The 22,458-nt window shown below is 37.4% G+C and overlaps 1 protein-coding gene across 25 annotated transcripts in view; it reads left to right on the forward strand.

The window, feature by feature from the left end:
• Positions 1–22,458, forward strand: part of NRXN3 (neurexin 3) — a 1,528,419-nt gene that overhangs the window by 1,039,552 nt on the left and 466,409 nt on the right. The window lies entirely within an intron of this gene.

A 22,458-nucleotide genomic window follows, 5' to 3' on the forward strand; every position in this document is an offset into this window, starting at 1 on the left:
TTCTTTCTTTCTTTCTTTCTTTCTTTTTCTTTTTTAACTTGAAAAGATAGTTGTGTTCTAAGGTGAAATAGACACTGGGCTGGACAAAAATGTGCTATGTAAGACTGTCACTAAAATGACCTGCATGTGTTGACCTTAAGTTTTTCTCTGTTTCTCTGGAGCTTTGTGATGCTGCAAGGCTTTTTTAAAAGTGGGATGCTCTATCCGCTGAAATCCTGTCCAGAGTGATTGGTGTACATCCATGCTTTTGTATTTGGGGGATCCAAAACAAGGCATTATCGCCACATTCCCTCGGAGGATGGTATAGGCATCCTGGTTAACACTTCCTCATTTTGACAACCACTTCTTTCTATTCTTCATGATCATGCCTCTTCCATGCCCTTTGCTCTCAACATTGGGAGTTGCTGCACAAAAGTCAACAGACTCTCATATTTGTTTTATTATTTTTTAAAAGATTGTATTTATTTATTGACACAGAGAGAGACAGAGAGAGTACAAGCAGGGGAAGCAGCAGAGGGAGAGGGAGAAACAGGCTCTCTGTTGAGCAAGGAGCACCGATCCCAGGACCCTAGGATCATGATTTGAGCTGAATGCAGATGCTAAACTGACTAAGCCACTGAGGTGCCCCTGTGTTTTCTTAAATTTAAAGGAAAATGCCGTTTTAGTATAGTTCCTTCCCCATCAATATATCCACTTATAAAGAGCCTTTGACTTTAAAGGTAATTCTAGATGTTTTGGCAGAGATTCAGGTATAGATAGAAAGATGTAAATATATAGTTATTTAATGCAAGGTTGTTTGTTTGCTGCGGTGTTTTTAATGGCTATTCATTAACACCATGATCTTATCCAGAAAGCTCATTTAATCTGCACAGACGTTAGAGGGTGTTGTTCACATTCCCTGCTGCCAGCTTTCCAAGGTCTCCAGGCAGGTGGTTTCTCGCCTTTCTCTCAGCCCTGACACCTAGTTCATCATCAGAGATAAGCCCCAGTTGTCTGCAAATTGCAATCTCATCAGGTCTGCAAGATAGCATCTTGTTTGACTCTTCTCTGTACCTTCCATTAACACTTCGGGACTAGGGCTTTGGGAAAAGCCAGACCTCACCATACAGTGATTGTGGCTGATGAACAGATTCTGTTTTTTCCCCATTATTGGCTTCATTAAACCTGACAGTCTTTTTAGTCTCTAGATAGGATGAGCCTTTTTTCACTGACCCTTATTAAGAACTGTTTTCTTAAGAAGGGTCACTTGGGAAGGGGTAGCTGAGGACCACTCCTTTTATTTCCAGAAAGTAGCTGATTCTGTTAAACAATCTTGATTCAGCTTTTAGAGTTCTTTTACCTCCTTAATTATAATAATCACCATTTATCAAAGGCTTACAATGCTTCAGGTCCTAGGAATGATTTAATTTCTTCCTCTTTATACATTTTCTCATAAGGAAACTGAGTCTCAAAAAGGTCAAGAAGTTGTTCCAGATCCTACATTTATAAAGGGACAAAGCTGGGAATTCAATCTAATAAGTCTGACTTAAGAGATATATTTTAAGCACTATACCCTACCACCTTCATATTGCCTTTAGCTAACTGATTACAGTGTAGACTTATACTTTAATTATTGGTCTTTAAATTCCTCAGTTCCTTTTTATTTGATCAGGTGTACTACTTACCTATTGCTTTCTAGCAACTGACCCCAAAACTTAGCATACTTACCTCATTTTGTTTCCAGGGTCGGGAATGCAGGATTGCTTAAGCTTGGCGGTTCTGGGTCAGGGTCTCTCATAAGGTTGTAGTTAAGGTATTGGCCAGGGTTATGGTCATCTGAAGCTTTACTAGGAAAGATCTACTTCCTAGGCTCACTCACATTTCTAGTAAGATACTGCTAGTTATTGATAAGGAGGCCTTAGTTCCTCAACAACTTCTAGCAATGTCTGGTCCTAATTTTATTTTACCCACAATTTGGTTGAGTCTTCAACTGAGGTTTATGTGAGCTCTCTCTCTCTCACTCTCTCTCTCTCTCTCTCTTTCTCTCTCTCTCTCTCTCTGTCTCTCTCTTTTTCTAGCAATCTTTTTTCTGATAGGCCATCTGTATTAGTTTGCTCAGGCTGCTATACCAAAGTACCAGACTAAATGGCTTAACCAATAGAAATTTACTTTCTTACAATTCTGGAGGCTAAAAAGCTTGAGATTAAGGTGTCAAGAAGGTTGTTTTCATCCAAGAACTCTTTCCATATCTTGTAGATGGCCATCTTTTTCTTGATTCTTTATACAATCTTCCCTTTGTATGTGCCTGATCTTTTCCTATAGGGACCCCAGTCAGTTGGATTAGGGCCTGGCCAATCACCTCATTTTAACTTAATTATCTCTTTGAAAAGAGTGTATCTAAATATAGTCATGTTCTGAGCTATTACAAGATTAGGGTTTCAACATATGGATTTTGAGGGTTGGCAATTAAGCCCCATCTTTGGCCTTTGCCTGTCTTGGGATTTTCTTTTACATTTTCTTACCTATAACTCAGGTTTCATTTCTCTGTCCCCAATATTTCTTTACCTCTTATCAACAAAGCTGTTGAGTAGCCAACCTTTTCTGGCTGCCCATTACACTTGAAGGACTTGGGATGCTATGTCTTAAAGTCTTAGCAGGTTAGATTGGTCTTTGGGGTCTTTAATTAATTCTCTAGAAATTTTTTGAACTTCTGCATAGTGTTCTTCTAAAGGAGCAATAGCTATTTTTTCATACTTTTGTATAAACTAATTTGGGGCACATACCAAGTGCTAGGAAGATGATTTTTTAATAATTTTGAGAACAGTTTATATCCATCTTATCTTCGTCTTGGCTGCCCTGCAGATGTTCCAGAAAGATTCGATACCTTGTGGGATAGTCTGAGGACCTAGTGGAAACTAGTAGAAGAAGAAAATCAGAAGCTTCTGTTTTACATAAGAGAAGCTATTATCATTAAGCAGGTGGTAGAGAACAAATTATTAAGATTATGTACTGACTGTGTGGAGTTGCCAGTGTTTGGCCCTCATCAGCACAAGGGAAGTGTTCTAATCTTCTGCCAAAATGCCTGCTTATTATATGTCTGTGTCTGTCCAAATCCTCTGTGGTTGTACCATAGTTCAGTTTTCCTTCAAAACTTGGCAGCCCATGAGTTATGTTGGAACTCCCAGGTGATCTTAATGTACCTAATTTCCTTCGTTGTACTTCTCTTATCGTGTAATGTGCTGCTGATTCCAGTTGTCTAAGCATGATGGGAAAGAGCCAGAATTATTGTAATGGCACCATTCAGTCCATTAAGGTTTAAAATACACCTAGTAAAAATAGGGAAAGCTTATAACTCCTCATAGCCACATGGTTATTAGTCTTTTCCTCAAGTAAACTTTGATAGGTGTTTGGGAATAATTCTTTCCAGGGACTGAAGGGTGTGAAGTATACTATATATCATTCTAAATGCAGGAACAAACACTCCATTCTATTAGAAAAAAAGAATAAGGGTCTCTGTGGAAAAACTGTTTAAAAGATTAGAAGAGCCTTTCCTGAAATGTGGCTTGGTGGCAAAGAAAGGGAAACCACCATCCCATCCAAAGGTCATCAGAATTAAGGTGGAAAATAAATCAAAACAAAATTGACTATAAACAAAAATATTCTGCTCATTGGACAAAACTGAAGTACCAAAGTATAAATTAGGAGTAGCATTATCAGAATAAGACCAGATTTTTCTCCAAACCAGCTAAAAGTTATGTAGTTTTCATTACTAACCAGGTTAACCGTATTCCTTATCTCATTATTCTTTAATACAAAGAAGAATATATGAAATCAAACCTGAATGAATTCTTGTTAACTTGATCTATTGTGTTAGCTCATCCAGTAAGAGCTACAACAGAAGGAAGTTATGCCTTAGAAAACCATTTAGTACATTTCAATACTACACAAAGCTTTATTTTCTAATATGAGCTGTTATTTGTTACTAAAAAGAAAGCAGAACAAGATATAGCCCTTTGGGGAGATAGTTAAATAAGAAATACATTTCCAGATGATATCACATGCAAATAGCACTCTGAAATCACTAGACATCAAAATTAATTAGGCTGAATCCATTGCTTTGTTACGTATAAATCTCTAACTTTTCCTCAGTGCTGGGAAGAATGACTTAGGGCAAGTGTGTCTTAACAGATTCAATATTTGGTAAGGGCCTGTTTCCTGGTTCATAAATGGAAGACCTTCTGCCGTGTTCTCACGTGATGGAAGAGGCAAGGGAGCACTAATAAGATCACTAATCCCATCCCATTCTCGCTACATGACTGTAGCGCCTACTAAAGGCCCTACCTCGTATTACCATCACATTGGGCATCAGAATTTTGTCTCTTTTCTTTTACAGACATCAACCATATTGGATTAAGGGCCCACCCTACTCTATGATCTCATCTTAACTAATTACATCTGCAATGACCTCATTTCCAAATAAGGTCACATTCTGAGATGCTAGAAATTAGGACTTTAACCTATCTTTTTGGGGAGACACAATTCAGCTTGTAGCAGGAAGGATATGCAATGGCAACAGAATGTGTCTTTTTGTTAGGCTGATGAAAATTCAGTGTGTCAGTTGCTCCAAAGTGGGATACATATATTGGGAGGAGGTGTATAATGAAAGTTTTAAAACTTCCATTTATATTTACTTTTATCCTATTATTTTACTCTTCTGTAATGCTCTGTATTATATTTAATGGATTAGTATAATAGTGCATATCTATGTGTTATAAATAAATGATATACATTGGGGGGTGAGTGCTCAGAAACTGTCACTGATGTTGGTTGGGGGAGCATAATCAAAAGCTTTTCAAGCCAATGTCATATTATGAGTTATAAGTGACATCACAGTTTCAGAGAAAATCTCTACAGAGGATTTTAACAGACCTAGAATTAAATTGGACAAGGAATGAGATGATCAATGTAAAAAAGAAAAAAAAGAAAGTATTTACTCACAGTTTGAAAAATGTCTTTTTGGGGGATGTCTAGGTGGTTCAGTTGATTAAGCATCTACCTTTGGCTCAGGCCATGATCTTAGGATCCTGGAATCCAGCAGGCAAGCAGGCATGATCCTTGCTCAGTGGGGAGTCTGCTTATCCCTCTTCCTCTTCATCTGCTCCTCCCCACTGCTTATGGACTCTCTCTCTATCTCAAATAAAATCTTTTAAAAAAGATTTTATTTATTTATTCATGATAAACACATGGAGGGAGGCAGAGGCAGAGACATAGACAGAGGGAGAAGCAGGCTCCTCGCAGGGAGCCCAATGCCAGATTCGATCCCTGGACCCAGGATCACGCCCTGAGCTGAAGGCAGATGCTCCACCGCTGAGCCACCCAGGCATCCTTAAATAAATAAAATCTTAAAAGAAAAAAGAAAAATGTCTTTTTCTCAAGCCAGAAGCAAAATACCAGATTACAAGTGCAGGAGCCCTCAATGCAAGGGAGGGTGAAGACAGTTTGAGATGAACAGATGTGAAGAGTCATTTAGAAAAGGAAGGGGCAATTTGGATGCTTGTCCTGTCTCAAAAACAATACAGAGTGGGTCTATGACTTGCTTTTTCATATGTCACATGCCAAGATGATGACTTTGTCCATCAGGGAGGGGAGTTATAATGTGCCTTCATTGGAATGTCATTGAAGTATTTCTTTCTCTTTTAGTGTTTTCACCAAGTTTCTAGAACTAAGCAGTAATGATTGTTGCCTTGAACCTTTCCTGAGCTATTGTCATGTTTTCAGTGTTGCTAAGTAATACTGTTTTTATTAGGAACATCTTATTAGGTAAGTCTAGGAAATTGGAACTAAAGATGAGCTTTGGTGCCTCTGCTTCATTTATTTCTGTGGCACATTCTTCGGGGTCAATTTTGAATAATCATTTTGCATTATTGGATTTCTTCTGCTATTTTTACATATTCCTATAATTGTCCACCAGGGAAATTTTTCTAATATTCATATTAAAGTTTTCTTTCTTAATTTCTTGCCTCATTACTCCCACTTATGTTAGCATCATCCTCCAAGCATTATTCACTTTCTTGTGATTTGTACCCTCACCACTGAATATTGTTTTCTTTATTTCTCTCTCACTTTATTTTTGACCAAGTTACATAGTTATTTGGTTTCCAGTTAGTATTTTCTTACAGCTACTTAGGAATATATGATAGAACAAGGTTGCCAGGAACTGCTTAGAGACAGAAGACTGAAGAGTACATTTTCCTTGTTTCCCATCTATATCGCACTTCTGTTTTGGGAAGATCATCTATTACAATAAAATTCATGGGACCTACAATTCTTACCCCTTTGTTTAATTAAAAGTATCACTATGCTTTTGAGTTTTACATTCCTTAGCGTGATCTTTTAAGTCTGTGAGGACAAAAGAGGGGGCAGAGAATTCTGCTTCATCGCTTCTCATGCAGTGGGAGCTAGAATACTTCCTTTCTCCATCCTTTCTAATTACTTTCTCATAGATACTAAACTACACACCCCTGAGCATCTAGGAGGATTAAACACTGATCAAAGGCAGGTTTAGCTGTATCCCCAGGACAAGCTGATTCAATGAAGAAAAGCTTGGGCTCTGGGAGAGCTTTTGGAAAGAGAAATAAATTAACAATTAGCATTTTAACAGCAGTAAAAACTGCTGAGTGGAAACAGACTTGATGTTTTATAGTATTTGAGATATCTGGAGTAATGGGATGGGTAGGAAAAACTGTGTTCCAATAAGTAAGACAGAGTGCAGCTGTGTGAGATGTGAGCTCTAGTCCATTCCGTTTGTGATATACAGCCATTCCTAGAACAGACTTTGGTTTCTTTTGAGCAATCATTATCAGTGTTATAATTTTATGTGTATTACTTTTAGATAGGTTTAGGATTATAGTTGTGGCTCAAATGAATTACGAATTTTGGGGGAACTCATTGCAATTGTGTGTTAATGTTATCATTACCCTTGTATGAACTGCATTCTTTCCTACCAAGTCTGTTAATGAATGTCAAAAGTTATTTTCTTACTGATCTGGCAAAACTATGTTTGGCTAGAATATGCCTGAAATGTTCAAGTGTGAATTTTCCTTTCAATTACATAGGTATACTTTTTAAAATCTTTGATTAAAAGCATGACTGGCTTTCTGGCTTTTTATCCTTTTAATTTCAGGATAACATATGCCTTCCGATGTTAGAAAAAATATAAAGCCACAGCTATACCGAAACAATTAAAGAAGACATTAACAAACAATAAAATTTGAAAAATTCAGATCTTTGGCAAATACATACAACAAATATGGTTTTGCCCAAGGTGTCTAATTACCATAATTACCACAGTTCCCCAATTTCCCATGTTCAATATGTCTATGAAATACTATTTATGAAAGCAGAAGTCACTGGCCACTAAACCTGCAAATACCCATGAGTAATATACAACACACACTTGCTTTTAAGAAATGCTATTAGTAGACTAAATAAGCAGTGGACATTCTATACTGAATGTCTACTATATTGTGCAGTTTGATCTTAAAATGTTAAGGCTGGCCAGGCCTCATGAGTTGCTGCTGCAGTCTCTGCATTGTTAATCAATAAGCTAAGTTCAGGAAAGGTAAAATGATATCCATAAGATGATGCAACCATTACAAGCCTTCTAAATTCTTCTGTATTGCCAAAAGCATAGCCAACACATGAAAAGTGCCTATTTTGTATAGTTTTAAATCTATATCTGGAAAATCAACATAATATGTCATATGTAAACCACCAACAAGGGATTTTTTTTTAACACCATTCATGATGCTGGCTGCTTAATATCAGGAATGATTCCTTTATTTACTTTTGAACTCTAATGCCTATCTCACAATGTTTGCTGCTTAGTTGGTACTCAATAAATGTTTATTAAATGAGTACATAATTTACTTTATATACTTTTGTGCCCAATTATGGTATCTGAGTGATTTTGTGATTTCATCCGGATTGATGGTATTCCTAGTGCCAGTGCAATTTTTCATATACTCATGTGTGTTTTAGTTCTCATTATATATAACAAAAATGTTTCCCTCTCTTTGCACTTTGCAGTTCCTCATATTGCTGTCCTTAGCCTTGTTGATATGTGGCTATGGTCCAGTCAGTACCATTTTACATACTTTTTTTGTGAGGATAAAAAATGAATTCTTAGATTTTAAAACCAGTCCTAACTAAAAATCATTTTCCTTGTCAGGTGTTGTAACTTAAATCATGTGGTGCAATTTATGACTTAGTGAAACTTTTTTTTTCTGAACAATTTGTATTTCAGTGACCAGATTTTTTAAAGTAAGGGCACTGTATTCTTCATTATTATGTTAAGAACACTGGGACAAAAGTTTTCTTGAGTTCAGTTGAATTATTTTGTTGGGTAGTGGGATGTAGCCAGGCATATTTCAATGTTTTATAATATATATTATGTTATGCCACAATAAGTTTAATATATGTTATAATACATACCTGTGTGTGTGGTATATATGTTTATGATAAAAATATGGGGGTAATTTGTAGGAATAATGGTAGAATTCTTCTTCTTTAGTCAGTCAAGACTTAATATTCATGTATGGGGCATGATTTGAAGCAATATTATGTAGCATTACCTTTTTCATATTCTAGGTAACTGTTTATTTGTATGGTTCAGTGGCAAAACAAACTCACAAAGAAGTAAACAAATCAACTTTTCACTCATGGAACCTTTTAAATCCCTTCAGTAGCTTTGGCAGTATTTTTGGCAGTATTTTGATGAGAGGCCCTAGAATGCTGTCCATGGTGCTGACCCATCTTTCATTGATGTACACAGCTCACAGAAGGCAGTGAACACATGTTTAAGCAAATTTACAGATGGCACAAATACCAGATCAAAAAGTTATTTGATAATCTATACCCATTAACAGATAAATGAACAAGGAACCAATATTTCAAACACCTCATCTATGCCAGCCATTTTTTGTCTTTTACTTCCTTGAAAGAACCTATGATATAGAATTATTATTGTTTCTTCCAGATGAGAAAACTGAAAATGAACTGTTTGATTAATTTCTCAAAGTCATATGGCTTGAGAATATTGTATCGAGAATAGGGTTTAGTTCTTTCTGATTTTAAAATGAATCTTCTTATATTAAAATAAATAAATGAATAAACAGAGTTCAAGGGAGACCTGTTTTGACAGAAACTCATGCAAAGCAGGCTTGTGGATTTTTGCTAACCACAAACTTAATGTGGACCATCAGCTGCTAAAATAAACCTGCACAGTAAGTAATTCTATTGTATATAGTGTTGGTCAGACCACATAAAATGTATTATGTTTACATGCCTCACTGCACTCATATACTAGAAAGTATTCAGAAGAAGAAAACTTCATGAGATATATCTTGAACTGTACACATATAGGTGATAGTAAAAGGACTAAAAATGTCTCAGGTGTGTCGTGACTGGAGGAATGACAGGGGAGGGATGGCAGATAAGACATCTGTTTTCATACAATTGTTAAATGGTCATTTTGAAGGAGAAATTAGCTGTGGTCAGTATGGCTTTAATGGGTAGAAATGGGATCCATGCTTAGAAGTACAAAGGCTATTATTCAACGTAAGGAATTTCTTTCTAACAATCTAAACTAAGGTAATGGGGCATAGGATATTAGCCTAGGCCTATGTGGCACTATTCTTAGAAGGTTACATTGTTATTAATATTTTGTATACAATAATACTAATAGTGGCATTCCTTACTCCCTTCAGAGGTACTTGACTATGTTTGCTTTACTTGTATGGGGATAAATTAATAGTGAAACATCTGCATTATTTATATTGCTAGCTAATGCAGAAAATATTTGTTAAGTGCCAAGAATGTGGAGGTGTTTGATGTCTGTGGAACTAAGTATTTCTTGGAAGAAACCAAGAGACAATTATGCCTTATGTGCCCTTTACACTTTTCCCCAAGAAAGAACTTGACCAGGGATTGTGTCACTATGATGGAATTAAGGCAGCCAGAATCAGGCTAATAAGAAGAGCAAGCTAGAAAAGGAAATGATACTGCCAAAGTTTTAAACTTGGTAACTGACATGGGAGGTTTTTACCCTCTTTCAAAAATCAGATAAAAATATTGAATTAAATACAAACATATATGCACACACAGACTTTACAGTCAATTTCACGAAAACGATAATTTCTCCCTGAAGAAGTCCAAATACCAATCAACAGATTTGAAACAGCAGGAAGAGGTTTGAAAAAATAGAAGAAACAGGTTTGCAGGAAGAGAAAATAATCAGTTCAGTTGGGTAAGTAATTTTGACATTGAGGTTCTAGATAATTTACCATAAATGTGTGGATCAATTAAAGAGGTTTGTGATTTTTTTGTTGATGTTACCTGGCTTCTTAGGAGCTGAAGCAGGGAAAATTTTAGGATATAAATTAGATTTGGAGATTAGCACTTAGGGTGAGTCAGAACATTGGGTAAAGAAAATAATCCAAAATGTGTGAAAAGGTAGATTTGGTCAGACATATTTTGAGTGGTGAGCCATTGGGGTGGGATGGGATAAAAGGAATAAAGTCAGAAAAGGATCAAGTCATTTTCTCTGAAAAAGAGAACACCTATGGATTTCTAAGTTGAATTTTCTAACGTCTAATCTAATAGCTTTACTCAAAACTTGGAACATAAACTTTGTTATGTCAGTATGTATATTAATGTCATATGGATGTGTGTATTATATGTATGTGCATTTGTGCATATATGTCATTTGTGTGTATATGTATGTATATGATGAAAAAATAGCTCTAAAGAATTTCTGAGGAGTTGTCGGAGGTCCTTCTCCTTTCAAAGCCCCAGATGCCTTCCTTGTCTAAACGCATCAGTGCTGTGAATCCTGAATTATTCATAGAAACATAAGGCCTGTATTTGTCTGTATACATTTGTCTCCGACTTTTCATTTCTCTCATCTCCATCCCATTCCCTGACCCTGCTTTACTTTCTTTTTCTGCTTTTCTTTTTTTTCCCGCAGCTTTGGAAAAGAAACATTCAAATAAGTGATTTTATTGCTTTATTCTCTCATTTAACATATGGCATTTGCTTAACCTCTTGGAGAGTTGTGATTTCTTGGCCCTGGAGTTCTGATGCCAAAGATAATGAGAAATGTTAATCTAATGCTCTGAGGCCAGGAAGCTAAGAACAAACACTGTGCCATGCTGGCCTTGACAGGGTGACAGAAGGTTCACATTTGCCTCACATCCTAGCACTTCCCAATTCTGTATTATAGTTTTCTCTTGTTCTAGGAGTGACTTTGTAGCTTACTATTTGGGGGTCTGGGAATAATGGTGATAGATTCTAAAAATCATACATAAGGTGGTGGACCAGTGTCTATAATTGTGCTTAAACTAGAAAGTAAAGACTCAGGTATTTAAATTATTTGCCAATCCCCACTGTGATTTAGTGCCCTAATAACTATTTTTAATTTGTCTTACTTTGTGCAGCAATCTGTAAGCAAACAGTATAAGAGTTTTTGCCCCAGGTGAATGTGTGTGTGTGTGTGTGTGTGTGTTCAAGAAAATCTTTCCTTCTTGTCAAGACTGAAGCTGTCAACCATTTCCCAAAGGTGTTGCTGAGAATCAGCATGCAGGGCTATAAGCTGCCTGCCACTTAGATGTGGCACCTTGTATATGTGCTACACTCACACTCTGACTTGTCTGTGTGCACAATTCTAGCTTGTCTGTGAGAGGACAGGGTTATTGTGAAATACAACTTCTCTTTGAGATGCATAAAAAGGGAGATGATCCAAAAGGAAGAGTTCCCTTGCTCGAATGGCAGAGAGAAGGGTCTCTGTGTGCTGGCTACTATGGTGGTTTTGATGTCTAAATCTTCTGGAGGGGATTGCTGCAGTGATGAGATAAAGGCAGCTGTCTTCCCAAGTGCTGTCCATTTGCATTGATATTTACATTCTTTGCCAAAGTGACATCATTACCATTTGCTTAGTATTTGCACCACAGGGATGTGTTTTACATAATTTAAGACTTGGAAGTGATGATAATGTATTTCAGATGGGAGTGGAGGCCACAGGGTACTGAATCTCATCCTTTCCTTCTCAAAGACCCCAATACATAAATGAGTCCCCAGTCCATATCCCTAAATCACATTAACAGCACTGTTTATTGGGTGCCAAAAATGTGTCTGGCACTGGGCTAGATTATGACTCTGTATATTATTGTTTAACCCCCATGAAACACTAGGAGGGTAGGTATGATCTGCATTATATAGTAAGGAAACCCAGGTTTAGAAAAATTGGTAACTTGCATGAGTTTCAATTCAGAGACATCTGAAACTAAGGGCTTTCCCCTTTATGCTATGCCACAGTCTCTCCCATCTGATAGCCAACTTGTTCTTTCAGATTTAAGAAACAGAAAACCTTTGTACTTTCTCAGGAAATAACTATTGGAATAAAGAGAAAGAATACTAGGGAACTCTGACCCTGGTCCATTTCTGTCTCTTTCATCTTCATCTTTACTCCAAGTGCCCAGAAATTACTCTTTGAAATGAATATAAAAGAGCCATGTTTGCCTTGAGATAACGCTATATGGAGATATTCGAAGCTAGATTATAGAACTCTGCCAGATGGTGCTTATTTACCTTATTGTGTGTCTTCTTGGTTTTATCCATTGGCAGAGACTCTTAAAAGGAAGAAAAGAGAAGTCATTGTTTTTTAATGTCCTGTATAGGTATATGCTTTTTGCATGATTTCCAAGGAGGTCCTCTTGCTGATTCTACCTTTTTCTGAACCCTTTTCCCCCAACTCCACCATCCACCATCATCATGAAAATGCAGGAATCCTTTCTCAAAAAGCAGGAATAAGTATGTAGTCTTAAACTTGAGATGGAGAATTAGAAGTGACTTTTCCCTAGCTTTTCTTCCCTCCCTCTCTACCCCTTTTTTTCCATCTTTCCTTCCTTCTTCCCACACCATGATTCGCAAAATGGCAGGTCAGGGGAAATAGGCATTATAAGTTGAGAACAGTCTTTTCTTTGATGTCTCTCAAAGAGTGCCTTATTCTCAGAGGATATAACTCTGCATTTGCAACTCCCCCAGCAATGCTGTAGTTTGAAAAAACTGATCACTTTCCTTGAAGCTCCTTGGTGTAATCTTATAAATAGATTTTCACCCTTGCCCTGTAAGACCTTATAGATTCTTGATTCAAGGGTAAGAAGTAAAGAGATGAGAGTATAAGTTTTCTTAGGACCTGTCTCCCTTACTAACACCACGGGGACTAGATACATGGCCATTTGGATCTTCTCATCTTAGAAGCACCTTGTGCAGGGGCTGGTGATAACAAGGGGAAGGCCCACATAAATGAATACATTCCCACATGAGCACATGCATCCAGTAGAAGACTGAGCCTTTTCTTGCCTAGCTTCCTTCACCTGTTCTGCTTGTAATACCACATCCAAGATCCAAACCCTACTCTCCCTCTCAGCCCAGTTTAGATACCATCTCTGCTCCATGAAATCTACTCTACTCTGTCTCAGTTGAAACACTTTGATTCCCATAGCAACTTATTCTGTACCTCTTATTAAATTAATTTCATATATCTTATTATATCATGTGAACATTATATTATATGAAAATGTTAGATTATATATGCTTAGTGAGCAGGGGATTTCTCTGGACACCACAGGCTCTAGCACAGCACCATGGTTGCCCAAATGATGAGTTCGTGAATGTACAAATAAGACAGATCTTGGGATCCCTGGGTGGCGCAGCGGTTTGGCGCCTGCCTTTGGCCCAGGGCGCGATCCTAGAGACCCAGGATCGAATCCCACGTCGGGCTCCCGGTTCATGGAGCCTGCTTCTCCCTCTGCCTGTGTCTCTCCCTCTCTCTCTCTCTCTCTCTCTCTCTCTCTCTGTGTGACTATCATAAATAAATAAATAAATTTAAAAAAAAAAAAAAAAAAATAAGACAGATCTTTACTAACAATGGCTTTAACTTTTTTTGAGAACAATGGCACAGTTTGTTTTCTCTTCTCATCTCCCCCTTATTTATGATTGCTTTTCTTGAATGGCTTATAAATTAGAGGAAGAAATAATCAGAAAAGATAAATAATTAAGGGTGCTTTATTGCATTTAACAGCAAGTATCACAAACATGAGCATTCTTACTTCTCAAATGAAATACACAAATAAAACTTGTAAGAGGAGATACTTTAATACCAGATTAAAAGATTAAAAGATTTTAAGAGGGAGCTGAAGTTTTTATTAGACTTGAAGAAAAGGTGTGCTCTTATGGGCAGAAAGGGGGTAGGAAGGCTTATCACTCAAAGTATCAATTAGGACCAATGGCAAAATGTTTTCAGTAAAGAAACGAAATATTTTAGGCTTTTTAAGGCCTGTTACTTAATTTGCAGACAATACAAAATGAAAATGTGGGCTCCTTGTGCCAAAAGCAACAATGAAGTGCCGTTAAAGGTACTAAAATCTAAAGCTTTTTTCCTTCCTTCTAATCATCTTGCTCCTTCAACTTGTCATGGTATTTTATATTTGCTGCTTTAATGTCATTCTAAGTAAAGGAAATTTTAAATTTAAATTATTAGCATGAATTTTGCCATCCATCTTTATACTATGCAATGCCAGTTTATAATGCAAACATAAGAGCTTTTAACTCATATATGGAATTACTAAAATAAGAAATATTTCATATTTCATAGCTCATGCACTACCTATTTATTTTGTTTTCACCAGAAAAGTATAAACACAGCACAGATTAACTCAATTTTTTATTTCATCTCTTAATACAGATTTTATGAACACTCTGTACCTTTGGCTTACCAATGAGTAGGAAAGATTGAAAAGAAAAGAAAATGTGGGTTGCTTATCTTTCCCTTTCCTTCTTTGTCACAACTTTCCTCTTGGGTGGTTGGCCAATTCATTGAAGTAATGCAGATTAGAGGGACAGATATGATATGATCCACTGGTTATCTGCCTAAGAATGCCATTATTGTCTTCCTGTTTGAAGCAAGTTGTGTTTCTAACAGAAAACATGTCCTCTGAGGGCTGTCTGTGTCTTGGCTTACTCTGTATTAGATATTAACACTTACATCACACTCACTTTTGAATCTTATTGAATGTACATCACAGACATGTCTACCAGAATCCTGAGCTCATGGGGCATCATGTATGCTGTATGGGAATTGGGTGACAAGAAATAGTGGACATCCACAATGTGTTTAACTCTTTTGTGCTTACACATGCTAAATTGTCTCATTAGATTTCACTATAAAAACACAAGTGCAAAGGGGCATATGGGTGGCTCAATTGATTGTATATCCAACTCTTGGTTTTGGCTCAGATCATGATCTCAGGTCATGGGAACCCCCACCTTGGGCTCCATGCTCAGCAGGGAGTCTGCTTGGGATTCTCTCTCTCCCTTCCACTCTTCCCCTCCCTACCCTGCTTATGTGTCCTCTCTCTCTCACTCTCTCTCTCAAATAAATAAAATAAATAAATAAAATCTTTAAACAAGTGCAAAATTATTAAGAATTTCAAGATGGGAACAAGGAACCAAACACAGATTGTATGGGACCATGTAATAGATATATATATATGTTGCAAAGCCATGAAACTGGCTCTGGGCTTTTAAACCACATGTCCTCTATTTAAGTGTTGTAAGATGAAGCAGCCATAAAGAATACGTAAACCAATGGGCATGACTATATTCTAATAAAACTTTATTTTTCAAAACAAATGGTGGCCAGGATCTGGCTGTGGGCTCTGGTTTGCCAACTGTAAGTTAGGTAAGAACATGAAAGTGAGAAAGTTTGAGATCTGTCTGAGAATTACTTATCATAGGAGATAAGTCTAGGAAGGTCATTTGAAGGCCAATTATGCAGAGCCAGGTTAGATTATTTGAGTGTTGTAATATTACTCTAGGTAATAGAGTGCTTGATGGTTTTAAACATTGAGTTCATATGATCAACGGAGATTTTTAATAAATTAATGTGGAGATATTGTGTCAGAAAGATAGGCAGGCATAAATCTCCCAGCATTGTGAGCTAGACATGAGATGGTAAGAATCTGAGCGGTGAGTAAGGAGCTGCAATGGTAGAAGAATCTGATTGGAGAGAAATTTTAAATAAAAGGCCATCAGGATATGGTATGTGATTCTATGTGGGGGATGAGGAAAGAAAAGACCAAAATTTTGAACTCAGAAGTTTACAAAATAGATGCTTTATTCATTCGTAGACCTATGTTGTATGTACCTCACATTTGCTAAAATGCCCATAAACAGAGATAGTTGGTAAGTTGCCTAGTTTGAATGGCTACTGAATTTTGGGCTGTTTGTGTTAGTGCTGGGTTGCTGAGTTTACATGATCCCAGCAGGGCATTAGACATTAGACATGCAACAATGACATTGATGGAGGAAGTAAGGGGCAGCAATAAAGGGGTGTAGTCCATCCTCACAGAAAGGAGAACCACAGACCAGTGCAGCAGATGGGATCTCCAGGGTAGAAAGCAGAGAGGAGAGAAAGGAAAGGAGAATCCTATAAACATACATAGTTTGATGTGGCCCTTTCTGTTTTTCCAATTAAGGTGATAGTTCACCTCCTGTTAAACTTTTTCTAGAAAGATTAAGAAACTGATATTTGATGGCTAGAAGCAGAATGAAACAAATATGATGTGAAATAAGTCACATAAATCCCTCTTTATCTTCTGATGAGTCAGATGCCAGAGCAATTTGGTGGCTCATGTAATGATTCGCTTAGAGAATTAAATTTCACTTTTGGCTGAACAAGTATGGTATCCTGGTCTTTTCCCAAAAACACACACTCAGTTTTATACCACCTGGTGTGGCTGACTGATTGACTGTTGTCTTTAAAGATATATTTTAGGGAAGACAAGGACAATGCCACAGATATTGAAACATCACAGATATTGTGAATGTCACAGATACTGAAAGTCTTAGAGTGTGTTTGCTGTAGGAGCTTAGAATGCTGTGTATTAAGCTTGTATATTAGTAAATACTTTGTGTACATGGGGAAATATAAATGAGATTTCTTTGTATCATTCTTATCTGCAAATGTGTGTTGAGAATGCACTGAACCATGGCCCTATGCTTATGCACAGAATATATAGGTTGTTTGTATTCCTAACCTCTCCTATAGACTTGCTGAGACACAGGACCATCTGGCCCATGCTCCACAATTTAGTTCCCTGGCTTGGCTGGAACTTGCCTATGGAACAGGAAATGTTGGAATACAGAGACTGTAGTTTGGCTACAGTTAGACTGAGATAACCCGTATCAAACTAAACCAGACCAATTAGAAAGATTTACCTCAGACTTTCTGTGGTTACTATTATAACCAATATTCTCATATTTCAACTTCAAAAATGGTATAGAAATTTTCTTTACAGGCAACTCTGAATCGAAAAATGCATGACAGTTATTAGGACAGTTGCCTTTAATTTCTCACCACCCTTAAGATTTAGGAGGTGCTGAAATGGTGATTTAAGTGCAGTTTGCAAGCGTGATTTTCATGCTATCAAATTACTGGTCTTCATCTCTCATCCTGTCTGGTTCTCGATCAAGGCATGTCACAGAACATGTGTCCCTTGCTCAAGGTGTCAAAAACATCCGCAAGAATGTATTCTTCTAGTGTGTGTATATCTGTGTGTAGGTTTAGTTTAGGTGTTTTGTTTTTGTTGTTATTGAGACATTTTGACTATATTTGATTCAAACAAATTCTGGCACTCTGTTTACATTCTCGGATAAGGAGATCTGCTGGTTAGATGGGAGAGCATGCATATATTTTGTAGTGACTCATGCGATCAGTTTTGTTACCTACCTGCATTGCTGCCTTCAACTATGTTTACTCCACTTGGATTGGCACGTGTTAAGGCTACAAGAATCATCAGATCTTGGAATTGCATTGTTGAAGGAGACCTTGATTCCAGGGCTTATCGTTTCATATCTCTTCTATGGTGAAAGGGTTCTAACTGGTTTGCTTGGCTTTGGTTTTAGTTTTCTTTCTAGTCTTGGTCATACCAAATTTCTACTTAGAAACCGGTGTGCGCTTTTAATTTACCAGCCTCATTTTCTGCTACTCACCAGTTTGTACCAATGTTTCCAGGCCACATCAGCTCTTCCTGGCCCCTCAACATACCCTGCACTTTGGGACTTACATACCTTTGAATGTGCTGTTTGCTCTGCTGAGAGTGTCTAATGAATTTCTACTTCTTTAAGACCAGTCTCTAATGGCACCTCCCTTATAAATGGGTTGATTGATCTATTGTTTTATTGATTCTCTCCTCCAATGTCACCTCCCTTATAAATGAATTGATTATCTATTGTTTTACTGATTGTCTCATTTCAGAAACATTATGTGAATGCTTGCTGTGTTCTGGGAAACTGAACAGACTGAAATATTCCTTCCCCTAGGTTTTCTCTTATTCAGTATTCAGGTATTCACAGTCATTACTAATCTACCCTGGGTACTAATCATTTGGACTGCCTCCCTTAATAGAATCTGAGATCCCGGTGAGTGCAGACTTTATTTATTATTTAATTCCCTGTTCACAGCATCCAGCCAAGTGTTTGGCACATAGTAGGGGCCCACGAAATGTTTACTGTTGACTAGAAGGATTCGTTTTGCCAGGAGACCTCCTTGGGGGGTACTAAGTGGGGTGCCTCCCTTACGTGTATAATGACGAGTCTTTGTTCTCTAACATTGCCTCCTGAAGTAGATAAACTAGAGTTTTCTCCTTACCAGCCATCCTCCCCTCATCCCCTTCCTGCTTTCCCAGCACTCCCCGGCACCCTCCTGCTGTGTGCAAAGCTCCAATCCTGGGAAAATACCATGCAATGCTTTCATTCTAAAGGGGAGCAATTGAAAGCATTTCTCTAGTAATTTAAGCACACAGCAGCTACCTTTGCAAAAGCCTGGTTGCTAAATTATCCCCTTGGCTACTCGTTTTCCAAGAGGGGAAAGAAAAAAAAAAAAACTTGGGGGGGTGGGAAGAGACTCTAGCAAGAAAAGAGCCTGTTTTCTTTGGGTTTAGCCTTCTTTGTCTCCACCTCCTCTCCATTCAGCAACTGTGGGGCTCCTGGTGTGGCACATTCTGCTACTTTTCCTTTTAATGTTTTAAATGCCACAAATGCCTGTCATAAACCACCTTCTTAATTATGCAGAAGTGGAGCTGAATGGTTAGTTAGCAGCGCTATTGCAATTACTGCACTTTTTCAGGTCTGCTGCTGTTTTATGTGACACTGTTTTCTAAGTTGCTGATTAAGATGATGTAGTGGGTGGAGTCCTTCTTCCCACCAGTGGAGAGAGGCCTCTGAAGGCTGGGATAATGAGTCCTCAGGCAGTAGTTTATGGCCTAATAGGAATTAAGGAGGGGAGCCAAGGAGCGGGTGGAGAAGATATGCCCATTTGTTTCCTTCTCCTTACCAATGAGGCCCTCTGGTCTTTTTTAGCTTTTTCCTCTGTCCATTCCTGATGCTGAAATTATTAGAGAAACGTCCAACATGGCTCTTAGAGGCAAGGCCCAATGTGAATTGGACTTAATGTCCTGATGCTTTCAGGCAACTTCAGATTTCCTTGTTCAATAAAAGTGTCTTTATGCTGGAGTTCAAATGCTGGCAGAGAAATTTAAGAGATGTGAGGATTTGGATTAATCTCTTCAACTCATTGTATCTCTCTTTCTCTTTCTCTCTCTCTTTTTCTAACCAAATGTGAGTAATGTCGTGTGCCCATCTTGGACCCTAAGAGGCCATAATTCTAGGATTTTTTTTTAGGTACTAATAGAAAAAGAAAAAATAAATAAAATATGTGAACTTGAAAGCAATATGCTATTGCAAAAGACTGCATTCATTCATTCATTCATTCATTCATTCATATTTATTGAGTGCCTACTATGTCCTGGGCCTTGTCTGAGGATACAAGGGATAGGGCAGAAGCAATGCAAATTCCTTGCTTTTGCAGAAATGGCCTTCTAGTTAGGGGTACTGACATTAAACCCATCAGGAAATAAGTATATACTTTCAAGTGGTGATGAGTGCTACGAATAAAAAATAAAGCAGGATGAGGGAATGGAGAGTATGCTGCGGGATGCTGTTTTGGATGGAATGGTCAGAGAAAGCTTCTCTTAGGAAATGACATTGAAACAGATGCCTGAATGAGGAGAGGCAATAAACCATAAGAATATCTAAGAAGACCATTCCAGGCTAAGGGGATAGCAGATGTAATTATTGAAACAGGAATGTACTTGGCTTATTGGAGGAACAGCAAAGTGATTGGTGGCTAGAACCCAGTGAGCCAGCAGCAGGAGGTAAAATGAGATCTGAGAGATAGCCAGGGCCCTACCCACATATGACTTTATAGAAGAACATAAGGTCTTTGGATTTAAATAATCTTATTAGTTTTTTGGGTATTTTTAAAGAATCATCTTGGTAGCTGTGTGCCAATTATGCTCCAAAGGGGCAAAGTAGAAGAAAGGACATGCTGTGGAAGCTCCTACAGAAATCCAGGCAAAAATTGTTGTTTTAGGGTAATACCGGTGAATGCATTATGACATTATTTTAATGTTCTCTATTTCCACAAGTGTTTGCTTCATAAATTAGCAAAGCTTGAAGCTGCAACTTGGACCTACTAATGAATCATTATTTATTTTAAAATTGACACCTGACATAATATTCTGAATTTTTTTTTTTTGTAAACTGATATAAAATATATCTTACTTCGAAGTAAATCTTACTTTACATCTGTTTACTCACTAGACATTCGGCTGGAGAGGAGGCAGTGTAGCCCTAGAATCAAAAAAACTAAAAAAACAAAAAAAACAAAAAAAACTACCAGCCCTTCCTACTAGACTGTCATTGAGAGTCAAGATTTTCCAACCTCTTTATTGCTCCAGGGCTACCCTTCCCTGTCTTTTCCTAGCTAGGAGGTAAAAAACTAAGCAGTGGAACTTGAATGATCTTCTAATTGATAAAAAGAACTGTACTGTTTTTCTATCAAAATGTTTATTGCAGCTACAGGGGATGTATTCTTCTGTTACAGTCTAAAGGGTTTTTATTTTAAAGAAAAAGGATTTGTTGGCAGTGTGAGATGTGTGTATTTGTGTTTGCAAGCATGTGTATATGCTACACTGGGTGACTGTTTTACTTTGCTTTTTTTTTTTTTTTCTCCCATTAAAGGAAGTAATTTTAGAGGAAAATAGGATGACAGTCCTGGCACTCATTGATTTTTTTTTTTTTTTCTTATTTAGAGTAGGTTCAGCAGAAAATGCTAAAGTTATGTTCACCCTGTGTTTTCTCTCTATTTTATTTCTATGTGATCCCTGTTTTAATAGGGATCTTGAGAGAAAGTTTATGACATACTTTATAATCCTTTACCCCTTTTATTAAGAGAGGCATGTCCAAAAAGAGAAAACATTTATATTTGATTCTCCATTTGAAGCTTAAAGGAAATATGAATTATTAAGCTTGTGAGTAAGGATAGGCAATGTTAAGGATATGTATATGTCTAATATATACATATATGTCTATATGTGGTCACATTTATCTAACACTTAGCATCGGCTACCTCATAATGTTTTGTGTATTTGTTATATCAAGCAGGCTGGGTCATCAGCTTCTTTAGGGCAAAGACTATAATATATGCCTTCTCTTAGGCTCCAGATCCTCATCAGTTCAGACTCTGGTTCCAAGCAACAGAACTTGGCATAGACTACTTTAAGTAGGTTAGAAATTTATCAAAAGGCTTTTGGGTGGCTCATAGAATCAAAGTGGAGACTGCAGAAAAGGCTTCTAAAAGGAATTAGGGGATCTTGGGAGGTAGAGGTAACAGGAAATCACATGTTTTTCTGGCTGAAAAAGTGAAAAATCACTTTTTCGACAGTTATATAAGTCGAAAATCACTTTTTCGACAGTTATATAAGTTTATGAACAATGAAAAAGAGACATAATTGTCCCCCACCCCCCTAAACAACAAGAATGAAAAACCAGGGCATAGGTGGCCCTAAGAAACTGCTCACTACAATATCATAGTTTAATGTCCACAGTTGGAACTGTCTATAGGTAGGGTGGCAGTGATGGTGATGGCGATGGTGATGATGAGAGGGACAAATTATAAATGATTCTGTTCTTTTGAGAAAATAATCACAAAATGTATTTGTGGTCAGAATGGCAAACAAGTCGTATGGCCTGTTGACATTTTAAGTTAACATCGGTTGGTCATCTTTTCTTTTTGGTTTAGGTCTCAGCAATGCTTTCCCAAAGGCCACAGTGATAAGCAGTATTATGCTATATAAAGCAGGTGCTGTATTCCTTGAATAAGATTGCATGCACTGGAAACAAGGACACCTAATCGAATCACCTGCACTATGTCCCTTTCAGCCCTGGTGGCATAATTGAAGCATTATCTTTGTTGTCACTTTTGTGATTTCCATCCCCATATTCTCAATTATGATAGCT

The sequence above is a fragment of the Canis lupus genome, chromosome 8, assembly GCF_003254725.2.
Source record: "Canis lupus dingo isolate Sandy chromosome 8, ASM325472v2, whole genome shotgun sequence".
Lineage (NCBI taxonomy): Eukaryota > Metazoa > Chordata > Mammalia > Carnivora > Canidae > Canis > Canis lupus.